At 39.4% G+C, this 20,031-nt stretch overlaps 1 protein-coding gene across 16 annotated transcripts in view; it reads right to left on the bottom strand.

Annotated features, from left to right (window-relative positions):
- Positions 1–20,031, bottom strand: part of CPPED1 (calcineurin like phosphoesterase domain containing 1) — a 439,059-nt gene that overhangs the window by 291,855 nt on the left and 127,173 nt on the right. The window contains exon 5 of one of the 16 annotated variants that reach the window (XM_059862182.1): positions 9,088–9,178. The exons of 14 other annotated variants lie outside the window; for them this stretch is intronic. The gene's annotated coding sequence lies outside the window, so the exon portion shown is untranslated. Of the gene's footprint in view, positions 1–6,442; positions 6,579–9,087; positions 9,179–20,031 lie in introns of those variants that run through there. One more of the 16 variants, XM_059862185.1, reaches the window with a different exon arrangement.

Raw genomic sequence — 20,031 nt, 5'->3', positions numbered from 1 at the left:
TGTACTGCAAGTCAAAAAGGACTCGTACTCCAGATGAGAGTGAAATTTAGTTTTGCCTGTTTCTTATTATTCAGCTGTATTTAGCAGTAAGCAGGTAGATAATTTGCAGTTTTCCCTCAGTATCTGCAAGCCACAAGGAATTCTTCCCAGTTCTGTGGCTGGATAGTTTTCAGGGAAAGGCCTCAAACAAGATGAGTTGCTCATGTCTTTGGAGTAAGAGTAGCAGTAGTTTTCTGCAACTATCCCAAGAAACAAATAATAATCTTCTTCCCTAGTCCAAATCTATCAAAAGTAGCAAATGTAAAGCAGTATATGTTATTTCAGAAAAACATGAAGGAAAATAACCCCGTCTCTGAAGATGACATACTGATCTACCCTTTGTCTCTGTTTCTACCAGAAGTTAAAGGGGCCTTGCAGCAAATCTATTTCCACAGCAGGCATTCCATCAAACTTGTGCATGACTCATCTGAAGGTGCTTGTAAGGATCACCAAATACTACTCTGGCTCAGACCTGAGAGGACACCCCTAGTTAGTATTCTGTTTATAAACCCTTTTTTGAGTACAGATTGATTTTAAAGAAATGAGAAAAAGGCCAGATGAAAAATAGCAATGATTTCGAGCCTGATCAATTGAAAGTAAAGCTTGAAAAATTCTTTTACCAGTCTGTTCACATATTTGTTGTCTGAAACAGCTCTCAAAGGGAAGGGTCAAATAAATAACTTTCTACCATAGATTCAGGATTCCTATACAGAAAATAATTAATACAAGAAACAGGGACAGAAATGTTGGTCACAAAGGGTCAAATATATCCCTGTTCTAATGCTAGTGGAACTGTAACCTTGAATTAGATCCACAGACCACAAACTTGTACAGATATTTCAGTAATAATTCGATAGAAGATTTCATGAAAGAATAGTTTTTCAGTAAACATCAAGTGCAAGTGGTAACAACAGGGTTCAAACTGCCTCGAAGGATCTTCTGCAAAATAAATAAAACTATGTTAAGCCCCTGCTCAGAGTATATTCCCATATCTAGCTTCAGGAAATGAAAATCAAACTTCTTTGTTTAGTCTGTTAAGTAGCTTTTCCTACTTGCAAATTCTCAGGAGCTTTCGTTACATGGATCTGTCTTCTCCTCTGGAAGCAAACGTGCAAAACAATTCCATGAGCATGGCCCGGATTAGATGATCTGGTGTTCTCTAGTGCCTTCAGCTCCAAGAACTAAATGTTCAATGTTCTCTTCTCCAGAATATATTCACAAACAATTCCCCTGAGCTTGGAATTCCTTGCTAATTACACCAATGATATCCATTCCTGCTCTCCTATCATCTAGTTCTGTGATTCACCTCTATTACTCCTACAGCCAGTCTTTGCTGAAGACTGCTACCCTCCTGATCTAATCCAGGCACCATCCCCTCCTTCCCCTGGAGTCCAAATCACCATAATCTTTATTTCAGAAAGTAAGAAGTCTGATGGGGGGGAAAAAAGCAGATCCCTGCAACAGAATTGTAGGCTGCCAAATATCTGCCAGAATGCAGGGATTGTGTTCCACTAGACACAGGTGTGAGGGCAAGGTGACCCAATTGCTCCAGGGAATATTTTACCCAGTTGCTAGGGCTCTCATAGGTGCAGTCACAACCTCAACCATTTATATAATCCAAACACAGCCCTTCCACCCAAATAATGTTATCGTGTGGAACACTAACAGGAGAGTATCATCTGTCCTAGGGGTGAAATGAAGCAAGTATGAAGTTCATGCCACACACTCTGGCTGATTTATACCTCTGATCTGGACCATGGCTCTTGGTCTGGGTAACCAATCTGCAGCAATGTATTGATGATCACCTGATAAAGCTGTAGCTCAACTCTTCAGAGAGATGTGGTGATAATTTTGTGATGCCCTTGCAATAGGCAAGTGTGACTCTGTAACTATGGCAAGCTGTTAGGACACAGTGCCTTTCAGAAGGGCACTGCTGATATCTAGGCTGGTATATTTAAGAACAAGACTGACTGCAGGCTATTTATAAGTACTCCTGCTTGTGCACACTAAAACTGAGAGTTTAAACTAAGAAAATGCTCTGACATCATGTAATTTGTTTTTCCTTCAACAGAAGATTGACCAACCCCTCTGAAATTCTCAGTAACAAGGCAGAGGGAAAAGCAAAACAAAACACAGTAGTGCAAAAATTTACCTAAAAGAAAATTTCAATTTTTTGAACTTGCTTTCTGTCTTAGAGAGATTTTAAGATGAGCAATTTTTTTTCCTGATTAACAGATTCCTTAATAGATAAAATCTTTTAATATATTAGATGGTGGGAAATGGTCTGGCAATAGTTCCTTTTTATCCTGACTTGACGCTTTATTTATTAGTGATGCACTAAAGTGACAGTTGTCTTAAAAATCTCTATTGCAGGAGAAGACTTAGAAGTACAAAAGTTTTTTTTCACACAGCAAAAATAAACTCAAGCACAAAAGAGTGAGGGAAAATGCACAAGATTTTCCAACTAGAACATCAGAGAGATCTTTGAGAAAAGAAGAAAAAAATTGAAGAGCAATAGCTAAAAATTCCTCTGACAGGTGGAACTTTCTTGAGTTAAGATTCAAGTAACCTTGGTCTTGTGATATTTAATCTCCCTGGGTGTTCTGTATTTTTTTATCTTTCTTGCCCCCAACTTTGCAGGAAACCTGTATGGCCTGATGTTGGCTCCAGAACATGCAGCAGTATGTAACAGTTTAATACTATGATAATAGTTCTTTTATTGTGCTGTGGAAAAGGTGTTTATTAGAAGTTGCCACAAGCTGAGTGGCATGGTTTGGAGGCAGGCAGAAGGAAAAAGTATCCTAAAAAGAACAGTGGACATCTCAGTGGAGTTGGACCAGTAATGACAAGATCAGCCACTTACCAAACTGCTTTCACCAATTACTGCTGGTTTTGGTCATTGTAGTTTAATTTTTATAGTGGAAAAAACTATTTATGAATTAGACCATCAGGCTGACTGTGGTTTTCAAAGCACACTACTGCAGCCCAAGATTGCTTACTAAACTGTTAAAAGCACTGATAGAACGTTTCAGTCCTTACTAGATTTGGAACACTGTTGTTATCATTTGCAGCATTCTAAAATAAAAACAAGAGGTGTTCTACAGACAGCCTGTCAGTAGGGGCTGAGTGATTCAAATAATATGAAGTTTCCATCTTAAACATGCTTCTAAAATACTGGATGAAGTCTTAATCCCAGTGTTACCAGGCAACATGTTTACAAAATCAAATGTGATTTTTACTCTCTGTGAATGTTGTGAATATTCTGAACTCCAGTTTGTCTCTCTCTTCCATTATTTGCTCACTGTAATTACACTCTTATGTTTGTGCTCCACACAGTTTAACAAGTTTATTTCTGTCAGAGCTACCTTCAGTACAAACTTGAATCTACAGTGAGAATTAAAACATTTGAATAAACATCTTCCTGGAAAGACTGGCTGATAAATTAGCCCACTGATCCCATTTGGTGCCAAGACCAACAGCTTAAAAAGAAGCCCAATCACATCACATTTTTATAAAGGTAGAGCCCCCAGTCTAAAGAAAGGCAAAACCCATCTGGCCTAGTTGATGTGCACACACTGCATAAAAAAAGAACCTAGGCTCTCTTATACAAGGCCTTTTTTTTTTTTTTTTAATACCCTTTACAGATGATGGATGAGTAGAAGAGGAGGTTATATGTGTTTCCCACAACAATACAAAACATTGATGAAAATTCTAGAGACTGAATGCAGACAATGCCCTCATCTTCGGAGCTGGGTAAACACTGTACTTTAATTTTTATTTCTTTTTTTTTTTTTTTTTTTTCCTGAAAAGACCTTGTGTATGCCAACCAAACCTACAGTTTTTCTTAACCAAACTTGTTTCCATTTTTTTCAAAGTATTTCAAACTTGTTTCCATTATTTTCAAAGTATTAATTGAAATAAAGAGTTACACTGTTGCACAATTTTTCTCCAGCCTACAAAGAAATAAGCATCAGGTTTTCCCCAGTTTTAATCTACTGCCTTAGTCACAAGACTGGTCTTTATCTCTTATTCAATAACCACTCGTATCTCTAATTTTACTTAGGCCTGGCATACCAGTATGCCTGATTTGGCATATTTTTAAGAAGAATCTTCCCTTTAAATGTGATTTTAAAGGAAAATCAGTCAACCCTGCATGTATGTAATGCTAACAGCTTTTGTGGTTCTCTTTGAGAATGTATCAGACTGGAATAGTCCATGTAATATTCACTCTTTGTTCCCATTGTTCCTTTCAAACATGTCATGTGAGTGAGAATGGTTTATTATTGATGCTGGCCCATTAAGGAGTCTGTTTGAAGCTTCCACTGACAGAGGTATATTGAGGCCATGGAAAGAATGGCAAGAGACCCATTTTCCTGTATTTGAGCTGCAGACAGCATGCATTTTCTAAGCATCAGACAATAAACCATCAGACCTCTGTGCTTTGCTTTCCCAAACCTGCAGTCAGTGTGTGAAAAAGAAGAAGTGATGCTTAGTTAATAATGAAGGCTTAAGCCACCAGTCAGAAGACAGAATGACTACAGTGCAATATAATTTTTAATCACCTGGGGAGGTTAATCATTTGTGCATCTGCTCTTGTCCATGGAAACTTCACAGCATCCTATGCCTGAATAGCATTTTTGCTGCCAAATCCACCTCAGTGTACTTACCTTAATTTTTATTGAAGGTAATGGAAGTACAACAGATACAAGTTGACACATCATTTTTTCCTTCTATTTTAGTCATTAATGTATATTTTAAAGCTCTAGGCTGAAATATGGGACTTCTGTTTACTTCTAAGGGTCATGGACCTCTGCCATTTAAAGAACCAAATTGTGAAATTCAGACAGATTGAACTGGAATTCCATTCGGCTGCGCTAAATTTATTTTCACAAAAAACACTGACAATCTTTCCTCTTTTTTTTTTCTGTTGCTGTCAATTTAACCACACAACCTAGGTGCTTAGAAAACAAAGAACAACCAAAAATATCTCACTTCTTTAAAAAAAAAAATTAATAGCCTATTTTCAAAGCATAGAAATCACAGAAAAAATTACAGATGTCTCATCTGTTTTATGCTTAAGTGAAAATCAAGAAGGTTGTTGCTATTATAACTTTATATTTTAACTATGAAACAAAAGTGAGTAGGCTTTAAAAAAACTGCCTGAGTTATGAGTCTGTGAATTTCCTGCTGAGCCCAGGCAGTAATATTTTCTAATGTGTGTGTCTGTATCAATATAATGACAGCACCATGCTTCAGATCAACTGGATACTAATTACAGATTTACCTGATAGCCTGGAATGGCTCCCAAGGAGCTGCTGCACTCTACTTAGCAAGTGAGTTATTCTCCTAAAAACTGCATAAGGATTTTTAATGTTAAATAATCTCATCTGGATACCATTTGGTAATACACCTTCTTTAACCAAAAGTTTTGAGGAGGTTCAGCTGCCTCTGCAAAGAGGTGGCAGGGCCCTGGCAGAGCCTCAGAGCTCCAGACATTGGGTTTACCTTGAATACATGATGTCTATTTGCATAGAGAGATTACAGCATATGAGGTAGCTCCTCTTATGTCTGTTTTAACACTGAGAAAAGCAAGAATTCTCCATTTCATGCACGATGAGAAATAGGACTCATCCATTAAAATTATGAAACAGATTATTCAATAAAAAAAGAAAAAGAAAAAAAAACAGAAAAAAAAAGAACGCATTCTTCAAACAACACAGGATTAAATTGTGGGCCTCATGACCACGAGAAGTTGCAGAAGTGAAAGGAACAATTAGGTTCAAAACAGATGAGCACAGGGAATGCAGCTAACACACCTTTAATGGGGTTCAGATCCGACCTTACAGGCAAGAGTGATCTAAAGCTCTCAGTTTTTTGCAAGGAAGAAGATGGGTTGGTGGAATAATTGTCCTACATACTCTTGGTGCTCTCCATCCATCTCTGAGCTGCCTGGAGAGCCCGGGCTGGGGCAGAGCCCCCGGAGCTGTGCTCCCCCTGCCCGGCAGAGGTGGAGCTGTCACTGCACGGCATCAGAGCAGCAGGGTAGGAGCTGCACTCACTGTTTACACAAGCTTGAAAAGCCTTCGAGAATCACTAAAAAAGACAATTTTTAATGAGCACTCTCTGAAGAGGTGATTAATTTGTTCATGAACTGTTACTAAAAATGTAATCAGTGAAGTGTAAAAAAGGTTTTATACTCAATGTAATTGCTTGCCTATAATGTAACAGTAATAATGAAAACACCTACAGTAAAGGCTTGTTAACTCAGTGTAGGATACATGATCCTGTTTGCAGTTTAAAGCACAAGAACTAGGCACTTGCTTAGGCTCAGTGCATCTTTTGCATTCAAAAGCACAGTAGCTTAATCAATTGTTCCCATTCCTTCTGGAAAATCAACACTTACAGTTCCTCTTATGAATCATCAATCTCCTTGTCTATCATTTAAAACAAATATGTTTTGCTGCTCTTCTATTGTTCCTGTCTTTCAGGTGTTCACTTCTGGATAATAAAATGCACATTACTAATGACAATGAGTAGTTTCATAATTTCTGGCATATGTACCCTGGGAAAAGAAAGGAAAATTACACTTACACCAAAACAAATAATAATGTGATATAAAATATACTACAGTTTATAAATGCCGTGTTCAGATTATGTTGTAGACAAATTCTTGTAATTTTCCTAGGCTGTACAAGACCTTGCTCCACAGACAAAACTGATATTCCTTTTTAAATAATTTACATTGCATCCTACATAGTAGCAAAAGCCATTGTGCTCTTCTGGATCTGAATTAAAATCACCAGATACAGGGAGAAGAAAATATGAGAGCAACTGAAAAATTCTTAAAATGTGAAAAAAATTTCATAAGTATATAGTACTTCTCGCTTTTTACAAAATAGGTTGTTTCCTGGTATGTTACTCAGGGAAAAAAAAATACAGTTGGCTAATGGTCTATAACTCATCCCTATAAATCAGATTCAAAATGCTGAAGATGGTCCTGTGCCTCCACGTGGAGATTTATTCAACAGAATTAATGTGAAAATGAGGTAGCATTCCACATAGTAAGGTCTGCTCACTCATTTCTCCAGATCCTTCTGGGATCTGCCACAGTGATTTTTCACTTTTGTTTTAAAAATGCAGAGTAGAATGTGCTAATAAACATGTGATAGTGAAGTCAGTCCAATCAGGTCACAAATGAGACCATCTTTGAATGGAGAAAGGAAAGGCAAGAAATAGCCATTGCTGCTAGGAAGAATTCCCAAGGAGTATAGAGTAAATCTAAAAGATCCAGTGGGAATTAAGATTTATCAAGTCATAATCACTTCCCCTGTGGCAAGAATGACAGTTCTACATAGTAATTTTCTTAGAAGTCTGTATTTTGTACTTATCTTCTGGCTTGCTACTTGTTTTGTAGGGAATAGGTCTGTAGTTTGCTAAGATTTCAAGGTTCGGATCTTTCTAATTTTCTCACAAATAATCACATCAAAAATAGCTCAAGAAATTATTAATAGGAATCTCTTATTGCTGACTTTATCTAATTACTGCAAATGGTTTACACCCAGATATCCACACATGCGCAGAAAAGCCTTACACCTCCCCTCAGAAAAAAATAAAATTACAGTAACTCCTGCAGACAGATTGAACATAATAGGATTATCTTTTCAATCTATTCACTGAGTGCCTCCATGCAGGCTCTTTCAAATCAATAGCTATACTTACAAAAGAACTGGAAAATGCATTGTAATTAAGAAAAAGAAAAATACCTTAAAAAACTATGCTTTTGAACTTTATTTTCAGTAAACAGTCTTCCCTTATTCTAGAAAAAAAAAAAGAACACATTATATTTTAATGCTACAAAAGCTTAAAAAATGGGATTTTCTAAGGAATCCAAGGAGGCCAGGCACCTACTCCCTCAAGCTCTTTTGAAAATTGTAGCATTTATCTTCAGAAGTGCTTCAGTGCCAGCTGGAGAGAGGCTGGCTGAGAGGATCCCATCAGGATTTCACAACCCCGAAGTCATGTAAATTGTATCACCCTCTTGACTCGCTGGAGCTTTTTAGCGACAGAGAACCATTTCTGCCGCGGCAGAAGGCGCAGCCCAGCATGCCCTGAGCGATGGGGGCGAGGAAAGCCCGTTCTGAGCCTGGCCAGGGAGGCACAGGGGAGGCCCCGAGTGCCCGGGGCTGCTCCCTGCGGGCACCGCCGAGGGTGCGGCCCGGCGGCACGGCCGAGGCTGGCCCGGAGCCCCGCGCTGCTCCCCGCCCGGCCCGCACCGAGCCCCGCGTGTCGCCGCATTTCTCTTCACAGAGAAAAGCAAGGCACAATTCTTCCCAAGAATATTTCTGGGTTTCACATTCTCTGAACCTCAGAGAAAGGAAAAACAATTCTTATCATTTGCTGTGCCTGTGCAAAAGTAGAATGCAGTATGGAGACTGTTTACCCAGAGTGACGGTGTTTTGTTTCCTTGGCCTGTCAGGGCCAGGGGTGTGTGTGTGTGTGTGTGTGTGTGTGTGTGTGTGTGTGTCAGGATTGTCACTGACAGCCACGAGATTCTGTACAGTGTGAGCAGAGTTGAGTGCTTGGCAGATTCATTTTAGATGTAATGTAATATAGTATAGACTAATATAGTGTAATAAAGTAATTAATTAGCCTTCTGATAAGATGGAGTCAGATGCATCATTCTCTCCCCCTCATTAGGGGCAAAAATATCATCGATACCCGCAGGGAAACTGAGAAGAGAAAACCTGAGAAGGGCCCTGTGCTGGCTTCTGCCAAGCTGAGAGGATTCACCACGAGGCTCAGCCATGAACTCCTGGGTCCCGAAACCAGACAGCAGCGAGGACAAGCCTCAACCCCTGCCAGCCTGGGCATCCCTGCTGGGAAGGGCACTCGGAGACACTGGGTTCTGTGTGAGTGGCAGCTGCTGGACACTGATAGAGGGGCTGAGGAAGCTGGAGACAAGGCAGTCTAACTTGTTATTGCACCTTTCAATGTTAATACTGTGTTAACAGAAAATAGGGCTGAGGCTGGGACTTTCAGACAACTCACAGTTGTTTAGTACTGCTGGGGAAAAACCAAGCATGTTGGTTCACATCTGCTGAAAGATGGGAAGCACAAATGAAGGCAGCAGCCCAGACACCTGTGAGGGAAAACAAGCAAGAGAAAAATCATAAACTATGACCTCTGAGAGCCTCTTCTGCCTAAGTCTTACTCCTAGTGATAAGCTGACTGCAGATCTTCTGAGAGCATTCCTACTGCACCAGATGTCAGAAGTCAATGTTCTGGTTTTTCCTTAGAAATTTGAACCAAATACATTAGACAGAACCTTCTGCTTAGTCACAATCTCATCATTAGTGAATGGACTCAGGCTTTTAAAAATTGTAGTTTAAAAGAGGCACAGTAAATGCTATTAATACAGTTTTGTTAAATAAGTGGAGATGTGTGAAACCTCTGACTAATTAAAATTGATTCTTGAACAGAAATGTGATATGTTTTTAAAGGTTTATGAACACTAATTAAATTTGTTTTTATAGATCAGAAGTCACCAGCTGTTCATCTCAAAGTCTGGGTATCTTTGTTCAGTGTCTGTATGGACAGAAAAATGAATTTTTCAACACATGAGTTATATTTTAGCATTAAAGAAAATGGCTAAATGGTACATAATACAGTATAGAACTATATACACTGAAGTGTATTGGGCACGTATCTCAAAAGGTAAGAGTACTAATTGATCCTATATTTAAGGTCTGATCCTTCTGCAAAACAGGCTGCATTCAATCCCCAAAGAAACACATTCAATAAACAATTATATACTATTGCATCCTGGAAACAGACAAGCCAAGCACAGAGAGCTCCTTTCATGCATCAGTTTTGATTGTCCTACTTTGCTCTGTCAGGAACAGCAGTGAAAGCTTAAGTGTTCAAGCTTTTTGACATTGCAGCAAACTAAATAAAGCCTAGTTGCACATTTTGGAATTTATTTTATCCCACGTCTAAAATACAAACAATATAGGGAGTTTTCATTGCTTTCAAACAACAGCAGCCACTGGAGACTGTTTCTGGAGCTCATGTTTTCCTCACATAAGGATTGTCACTAGATGAGTAGCAAAAGCATGTTTGATAGCCAGCTTCAGGAGCCAGGCTGGCCAACACAATTATTGCACATTCTGTCAGCACATTTCCTCCCTTCAGCTTTACTTCTACAATCTTTTTCAATATTGTTAAAATGAGCAATCATCATGATTCACACTCCCAAAAAAGGCAGAAACCAACAATTCCCAATGGCTATAAATTATTAATGCAATTGTGCCAATCACACAGAGCTTAGTGCTTTTAAAAATGGAATGAGATTATCTGCTCAGTTATTTTCAATCAGATTCATCTCTTATTAAGGGGCATTATGCATATGGCTTGCTTTCAGAAAGCCATCTCCTTCAAAGATTGTTGCACAGTCATTTCTTGTGAAATACTATGCAAGCTCTATATTAGATACCAAATCAATTTTTTGTTTCAGGAAATAATTATATGTAATGGGTATTTTACTTTGTAGATAGACTGATTCTTTCCAATGTGAAAGTCTGTTCTGTTCTCAGTTGTTATTCCCATTCAAATCATCCCTGCTTTGAGTTGGCCCTCACTGATTTACCCCAATCTAGCATAAATATAGGCAGAACTGGAGGCTGTGGCAAATCATTTTTTGCTGCAATAGCTTTAACAGGCTGTAATAGAAAAGTTTGTAAGCCTTACTGTACAATGTATCTGTTAAAACAGCTGGGGCACACAGCTGTCTCAAAAAATAAAAGCTAGAAAATCTTCCTCTCTGGTATACAAAAATCTAAAAAAATATTATAGAGCAGAGAGCAGTAGAGATTGAAAGGATGTAAGTGTCAAGGTCAGTTTTGGGGAATCCACAGGGTTGTCTTTCCTTGTGAAGTCTCTCTGCTTCAATGTTTGTTAGATTTTGGACTGTGTTGCCAGGGCCTGCACTGGAGGCCATCTGGAACAGCCTAAATGAACTGGAGACACAGGATGCTTTTATATTTACTGTTGCATTTTGTAAGAGGATTGAAAATTTGTCTTTGTGCTCCCAACTCCCTATGACTTATTCAAATTATCCCAACAACATGCCATGGAGCCTGGCAAGACACCAAAGAAACTGGAACCAAATTCAGTGATGCCTCAAGCTTCAGGAGCAGGGGTATTCCCTTGGGAATGACTGGCCAGCAAGGTGGAATGTGACCTGCACTAAATGAAGATAGTTTGAGAGCTGAAATACTGAAATCACAAGGATAAAGAGTCTCAGAGCACATAAGCATGTTCATTTAAAGGAACTTAAATATGCTGAGTCAACAAAAACATCAGTGGCAGACTCTTAGCACATGCTTAACTGCCCTACTTAATCCAGGCCAAGAAGAAGCTCTCAGTTTCTAAGACCCTTGCTTTTTGCTGCAAGCATTACAATATTTTATCTTCTGTATTGGTGAGAAAGAGATCTTTAAAGCACTGAGCTGTCAAAATGCTGCATCAGGATTCTGCTATATTATTTTACATATTTCAGCTCTGTAACTGGAGTACTGGCAATCCTTGGGTTGAACACACCTTCCACAATATGGGGAACTGTCTGGTTCTCACGGTCATATGCCAGGGTGCCATTTAACAACATGAATTCCCATCTGTGAATCTGCTTCCTGCCATTTGCCTTGTACTTCATTTTTCCCATCCAGAAGTCTGGCAGTAGTTTCTCTCTATTATTCTGATAAGAGTGTGGGTCAAACTCATTCCACTGTGAATGTGCATTTGTGCTTGCAGAGAGTGAGTGATTGATTGGTATCAGGCAGAAGTGACATCTCCTGTTACATTTCTGGCATGTTATTCTGTGGTTAATCAGTGCTACTGAGTGTCAGTCAAACCTACCAGATGTGACTCTAATGGATAGCTGCTGGTTGCCTGATGTCTATTTTGTCGCTGATGTGACTGGAGTGCTCCTAAAAGTTATTAAAAAAAAAAAAGGGGGGGGGAAAAGGAGAACATAGCTTAGCAACTATGAGGAAGCTGTATTTAGAAAGTAGCTGTATTTGTAAACCTCTTTTAAATATTCAGTCAGCTGATTTTTTCAATATTAATTAATCACAGGGCGATCCACCCTTGTTTGATCAGGAAAGATTCACGCAAAAGAGTACTTGGGATTTTCTGGTGTGTCTAGTGGGTGGTAAAAGATTGTTACTCTTAATTTAGTTATTGAAATTCTTAGTGGTTCTGGAACACATGCATTACGAATAGCCTTCACCAAAAACACCACAGAAACTTCTATTATGACAATGCCTGTTAGGCTGAAGCAGAGTCCCATTGAAGTAAACTGTCATGAAGACAGAAAGGAAGTTTGTTCTCTCCCTGAAGAAGCTTAAAAATCAATCATAGTGAAAAACTGAAATTGTTTGTTTGTAATTATTTGTAATTATTTTAATTACAAACCACAAATCCATCCAGCTTTAGACACAGTATGAATCAAAGACTGAAACTTGAAATACTCAAGACTCTTTTTCCATTCTGGTTTATACCTGAGACTGGCTCTAGAATTATCAGTTATTTGACACTGGCACAAGCAGCCCACTGGAACTTACAGCTCATATTTCTGACTTAGATTAACCAAATTACAGATATTTAACTATAGGTATAGTTATTCAAGTACCATCTTTAGCAATTGCTCATCCAATTCCACTGGATGGAGGCTTTGTTTATGGATCCAGACAGAGCTGGTACAAATATTTTAACAAAAGGCCAATTATTTCATTGTTGTTTAAGACTGTGTTGAGTTTTACTTACGTGTACACAAACTTTTATTGTGTATTTGCCAAGACTTTTATGAGTAGGTAAATCTGCTGTCTGGATGTATTAATTTTTCTCCTCATCTTTTAGCTTCAAGAATATTATTTCTTTCAGCAGATTATGGATTCAGAAAGCTTGACTGGCATTTGAAAATAAAAGTAAAACATGTAACACAGCCAAACTCTGCTTATCTTCTTCAGTTTTACCAGAATCAACAAGGTCAGAGAAGGAAGTGCTTGGTAGAGACTAGAACAGAGAAGGGGAATGACTTACATGTCCTGAGGCCTGTCAGAAAGCAAATTTCAAAACTACCTCCACATCTGAGATTTCTAAACTGTGAAAAACTTCTTTGGAATATATAAATCTCAAAGTTCAGGGTAAACGGGAGGTGGACCTCATTCACAAATTGCGGCAAATCACTGATTTTTGCTTTCTGGCTTCATTTTATTTTCAGCCCTGAATTTTAATATGGTATAATTGATAAATTATAGTTTCTGAGAACTTGGACCTAAAATTTAATTTTCTTGAAAATTCCAGGGTAAGTTCTTGTCCTAATGCAAATCTTTATCTGCTGATGGCTGACGAAATTTATCGTCAAAAGTATTCCCAATCCAGAGATCAAAAAAGTGCACATGATGTCTAATGGAGAGCTTCAGAAAGGCAGTTTTTCTAAGGAACAACATCAAGGAATTTGTAATTTATTTTTTAAGCAAACTGTAATTTAAATAAAGCATGAATTATAAACCTTGCAATGAGAACGGAGATGGTAATTGTGCTTCATTTTGGTCTCGCAGCGAACATGACCCTTTCTCTTCTGATGTCTTAGAAAATATTGATATAGATTTAATGTAAAGCACAAATTGACCTTAATTCATGGACCTAAAACATTTATATGCCTTTGTTGCTTTTAATTTTCAGTGAAAATGACATGGTATCTTAAACACACCCCCAAACTGCATTGTGGTGGTTTTACATTTCATTACTAGGGCAAGACCAAGATCATACTCATTAGTTCTAAAGCTAGTGTTCTATTGAATAAAACAGAAAGGAAGTTGGAGGTTTGGCCCTTTTCTGATGGGTCCTGATGGGCTTTTCACATTACCCATAAATCATGTAAAAATAATATGTTAAAGAAGAATTCTGAAGAAGAAAATTTAACCTTACCACCGTCATATCTCCCTGCAGCTGAATTAATAATACTGAGACATGTAGCGAAACTATGAATTATTCTAAGGACTCTGAATTCTGCAGATATTATGTTTTACATCTTTGTACTTAATATATGGAAATGTATGCATGTGTCTCTCCACAACTTTACACAATCCAGTCCACAGTTCTTTGCATGTGACTTCCTTGCACCATAAACAGACTATTCACTATGAGCTGCAGCTTCAATAATTCCTTGTAAGCAAGTAGAGTACACAAAGACGGCCGGGAGGACACCAGATGTGGATAACATTGATAACATCAAGAGAAAGGATCTATCCAGATGTGATTTTAGAAAATAGAGCAATTTAGCATTAGGGATATTTATAGTATTGAAGCACAGAAGAAACATGAAGCTAAACTTAGAAAGTCAAAAGGACCAATCAAGAAGAGATAAAGGAAATGTGGTTATAACTGAGTCTCTCACAAATGCAATGATCACCTCGATGATGTGCATTGCAATCCTCTCTTGTCCGTGCTAGAAATATGGAACACTGAACAGGAGAATTTTAAATTGCATAAACCTCTATAAAGGGGCTAAAAAACCCATCACAAGGCTGGCTTCATCCCATTAGGAATTGAGGGAAACCATGCTTCCACTCTGTTTATCAATTCACCTGTCCCTGCCTATGCTGCAGCAGCACTTCTACAGAACTTAATTAACTGGTACCTATAAAGTACTGCAAAGTTAATATTAAAGTGGCTAAGCAAGTACAAACCCTTACTGGTTTTAATATGGAGACTTGTTCTTTGGAAAGGGATTCAGTTTTACTGCATACATATGAATGGGTTAGGCCCCTAAAAAAGAAGTGAAGAAAAAACAAAGAGAAGCAAATCCCAAATTATAAATTGTGGCCTCTCTCAATTTAAAGGTATGAGGAAAAAATAGCTGAGAAGATGAAGCATAAAAAAAGAGTAGTAACCTTTTTGTACTGTAGGTAATACTTCTTGTGTGCAACTAAAACACAAAACAGAAAAATAGCAAATTCTAGAAAACAAATACAAAGTATTTGTTGCAAGTGTTTGTCTATCAAACCAATTTCCTTCACATCAGTGTTTGGAAACCTTTGTTATGCTCCTAGATGTGGTCATTGTTGGTGAACAAGTTGGCACAAGTGATAGAAATTTGCTGTGGGGAACTGCAGGGTGTAAGTCCCTCCTCTCTGGGCAAAGCTGGCACTGCCAGGGCTCAGATCCTTCACTGCAGGATCCCACTTGTTCCATAGATCTGCTGATTTTCAGCAGGCTCTGGTGCTCACAGGGGAAGGGACCATTACTGCAGAGTGCAATGAACATGTGAGAGGATGCTCACAACACATATCCAGGGAGAAGAGGAAAGCCCCTCTGCAGTAACACCATCCAAGCCAGTGACAGACTGAGCACAGGCTCCCAGCCATGCTCACAGGGACACAGGGACCTTCTGCACTGCAGCTGGGTTAAGCCTCAGCCCTGAATGGCTTTCTGGCAAACCTTTGGTTGTAGCTCCAGTAGCCAGCAGCTGTGCCCTTTCAAATTCCCACTTTGTTTTTAATATCTTCATCACAACCTACTGGCAGGATGCTCTTTGCACACACTTTTCTTGTGTCTACATTCACATCACAGGATCCTGCTCCAATAAATACCTTTGAGTGCCTTCAAACCACTTGTCTGCTGCATCTTTTTCTCCTTCTTCGACAGTCCATCAAGTACAGGAACACAAGCTCTTTTTTTCAGACAAATAATATTAATAAGATTAATAAGATTTCAAAACATCTAACAATGGTACTGAGGAAATGCATTACTGAGTTGGACTCAATAAACCTGTCAAGTGATTTGGTCACTGCATTTATCTTTATTTCCAGAAAGCTGGTGATATCTTATTTCAGAGAAAATACAGATGATTTTAGAGCTCCAAAACTATTTCCATCCTTGGAATTCTCTAAGTTTATCACTGGGTCAGAAAGACATGATGGAAAACTTTCTAAATGTCATCTGGCTTAGCATGGAGGTCTACTAATAAGGACACAGCACTTTTTAAAAAAAAGGCCTTCAAAATACCTCAAACCCATACACTTGTCAATTTTTATATACACCTGAAATTAATAAGATGTTCTGAAAAACCAAACTCCAACAAAAGATGAAAAGTGAAAAGCAATAGTACAGATTTTCTTCTACTCCTAGGACCAATATTTTTTAGATTTGTTGATTGTCAGATTGGAGAAAAATATAGAAATTAAAAACAATGCAGGAAAAGTACACATCAGCCACATCTTTGGAAGAGTTCAGGCACAGAAACAAGCATCCAGATGCTCTTGCTCTGTTAACATCTTAATTAGTGATGATTAGTCAGTAATCTGAAATCTTAAAAATATCACATTTGACAAAGGTTATTTCCACTTTTAACTGGTCTCTAACTGCTTACTTAGACTGATTTAAAAAAACCCTTTCAGCTGCCTAGGTAATTCTGTTTCCGATGTTCTTTGCTAATTTTTTTAGATAGTATTTCTCAAGAGGCCTTATGTAATTAAAGAGGTTTTAATCACTAAGATCCTGTAGAGAAGGAAGGCTGTTAATGATGTGCCACAGAGTGCTCAGTACGACACAGAGCCTAAAGGAAGTTATGGATCTTCCCCAGGGATGTTCCCTCCTGCACTCTGACTGTCTAACCTGGCAGAGCAGGCAGTGCTGGGGAACTGCAGAATGATAGCCCAACCTACAAGTTCTCCAGTTTGAATAAAACAATGGCCTCCTGCTGGCTCACATCTCCTGCTGTCTGTTCAGCTGTGTGAGAGCACACGACGTCCCTGAGCACCTGGCCAGCCCTGCCACAGCACCAGGCTGCTTCACAATCATGCCTGGACTTCTTTCTCCAACTTGCACTCCATATAGCAGGACATCATTCCTTATTTCCAGCTGGAGAACTGAAGTGACAAAAAGTGAGATGAAACTGGAGATTTAATCCTGCCCCACAGCTCAGTTCACAGCACTGGTCCCTGCTCCAGCCCTTTATGGCTTCCCTGGTGCTGTAAGGAGAGGGCAGCAATGCAGAACCTCTCTGTGGCTGGGATGAACCGGAGAGAGCTGCTCCAAAGCATCCTGCAGTGAGCTTTTCCCATAGCTCTACTTATACTCTGAATTGTTTTTTAGCCCACTCATTGCTGAAGGTAGTGTGCATTTTGATGTTCACAAGAAACAACCCAGCCTGCTTTAATGCACATAATATAAATATACTATTATTGAGCCAAGAGCTTCCATTACCTTTCTTGGACACAAAACTTGTGAATTATAAGACACAAAACAAGCCCAAGAAGTTCATTATCTCTTGCAGAAGACAGGTAATGGTGTACAATGCTACAGTTCCTTTGCTTCTGGAAAGGATGAGTTTTATCAACTCCTCAGCCTTTGCATTTTAGATAGGTGTGCTCTGCCACCCACACAAGTTTCCAACCAAAGATGAGTTCAGTATGTCTGCAACTTTTCTGAGTCCCAAAAGACACTGCAACATTTGGTACAGCCAAACATCTTACTTAATTCATTATTCACTATTTAAAATTTTGTCAGAAATCCAGGTATGAAGTGAAAGAACAAAAAAAAGTCGGATGAAGAAGTTAAGCAATCACACCTTCATCAACAACATAAATAAATCAGAAAGCCCATATGCTGGGATTCAGGAATCCAAGTTACATGACTATAAGCTTACACACAACAGAAATAGCACCAAACCCAGGATAAAAGGGGCACATTTCCAGTGAGTAATTGCCACAACTAGTACTGCATGTTTTTTTCTCTGAACATGGAGCTTTATTAAATGTGACAGTAAACATCCCTTCCTGATGCTTCCTGTAAACTTTCACATCCTCCTGGAAACACAGTGGTGATCAGGGATACATAAAAAGCTTTGCTGTCAGAGCTCCCCACCAAACCCTACAATTTATGTAGCAAATGCACAATGTTTCCCCTCCCAAGGCTGCACTGCACTGAACCAAGAGCAAATGCAATCTTGTCCTTAAGTCCTTGTACTCCAGGAACTGCACTGCAGAGCAGGGCTCTGGTGATTCAGCCCGGGGATAAGGGCTGCACTCTCACTAGGTCAAAAGCTGCTGGAAAAGTCTCTTGCAACCTGCACAAAGAATGAAGTGGCTGTGTAGCTCTGGCAACCCAGCTTTAGCCTTTCTATTACATCACTGGTGGAGAAGCATCACTCTTGCTTTTTCTTTTAACAGATCTGACTGACTTAAAGTTACAAACCTGATTTTATCTGCACAAGTATCTTTAGCAGACATTACAGGAGTCTGAGAAGGCTGAGCCTGCAAGCAGCAGATCAAAAGCCTCTGCTTGGAGGTAATGGGGAGACATGGAAGCTGGAGGGATGGGTCTGGCTCGGGGTTACTGCAGAAGGGGCTCCTGGAGAGATGGGCTGTAGCTACCAAAGGAGCAGGCACTGCTGTCAGTCTTCAAACAATGAAAATGGAAGGCTTTCTTAGCAAAAATATGTCCACTGTTTTCATCAAAATACAAAGAATTCCAATTCTTTGCATTCAAAATACAGCTGACTGCAAATAATGAAAGTGCACTTTGCTATAAAGCAGTTTATACAAATCTGCTCTGAAAGGATACAGAACTAGGTAAAGTGTCCTCCTCTGAAAGGATACAGCCCCCTGATTGTGGGTTTCAATATACTTATTTTAGGTTTTCCATGGGAAACCCTAATTATTAACTGCTCTATGCTGCCACTGAATAAGGTTTTTGTGTAATAATCCATGGGAAATAAGATATTAATAATAATTCAGTTACAAAATACAGAGAATTTATATATTGGAAAATAGCCTCTATCATCAAAGTTAGGTTTTGTTGTTATCTGAAGAGACTGGCTAAAATTATTGATGGAGTATTAATACTGCCACAAAGTCGGAAACTGTAGGCAGGAAAAATACAAGAGAAAATAGAATGTTATCAGAGACCTTCAGGCTAGAAACCTGCCTTTGAATTCCTAAATGTGTGATAAGAGGAGTTATATAACACGTGTAAAACTCAATAAACAAAGCCTGTCTGCTCAGGAAGCCTGAACTAGACCATTTGTTTCCTATGAGGAAGAATGTTTAAAGTTATTTCTCTGTCAATAGCAAAACTATGAATAAACCTAATGAAAAATATAGAATGTGTGGGTGTAAAGAATATGCTTGGCTATATCTCCATTTTTGTTTAACTATAGAAGTATTGCTAGTTAAGTGTTCCTCCATCTGAAAATATTGCATCTGGTAAGATAGCTCTCTATTCTGATCACCCACTGAGTAGGGAAAAAAGAAATGTGGCACTGGAAACAACCAACATCTTCCTGGTGGTCTAAACCCCTTCATTTGATGAAAATCTCCAGGAAAGAAAATCCTCCTTAGTCAGCTTAACAGTACCCTGGTTAGCTGCTGCTTGTTGTAAGACTGCCTGTGTCGGGAGAAAAGTGGAGAGCTTTCAAAAACGTTACCAGAGGTCATAACTTGGGAATCAGCAATCAATCGTTCAAACACTTTATCCTGCGGCAAGTGGCCACTTGCACTGTTCAAACACTGCTCGAGTGTTCCAAGGCACTGTGTGTTTTGGATGAAAGGTACTCTTGTGTCTCTACTTCCTCCTTCTACTGCGCAGGTAATCTGAGGAGTGCAGGAGCTCACTCAGCTCCCTCACTGTGGCAGGGAGGGAGTTTTTCAGGATCCCAGCCGTGCCGGCAGCGGACGGTGAGCGGCGGAACGGGCCCGGTCACTGCGGGCTCAGCGCTGCTGCCCGAGAGCGGGGCACGCTGCCGCCGGGGCTGAGGGAGGGAAGGGCGAACACGAGCCAGCACTGCACCCTTGGGGCAGTGGATGCAAACTACAGAGCCGGCGGAAGCTCGGGCCGGGAATGGCGAGCCTTCCCTTCCCTGGGACACGCCAAGCGTCCCGCTCTGCCTCCAGCCCGCCGTCCCCGGAACGGAAAAGGCGCTGAGAGCCT

Source organism: Haemorhous mexicanus, chromosome 17, assembly GCF_027477595.1.
Source record: "Haemorhous mexicanus isolate bHaeMex1 chromosome 17, bHaeMex1.pri, whole genome shotgun sequence".
NCBI lineage: Eukaryota > Metazoa > Chordata > Aves > Passeriformes > Fringillidae > Haemorhous > Haemorhous mexicanus.
Note: the sequence above shows the minus strand (reverse complement) of the source record. Positions and strands in the feature narration are given on the sequence as shown.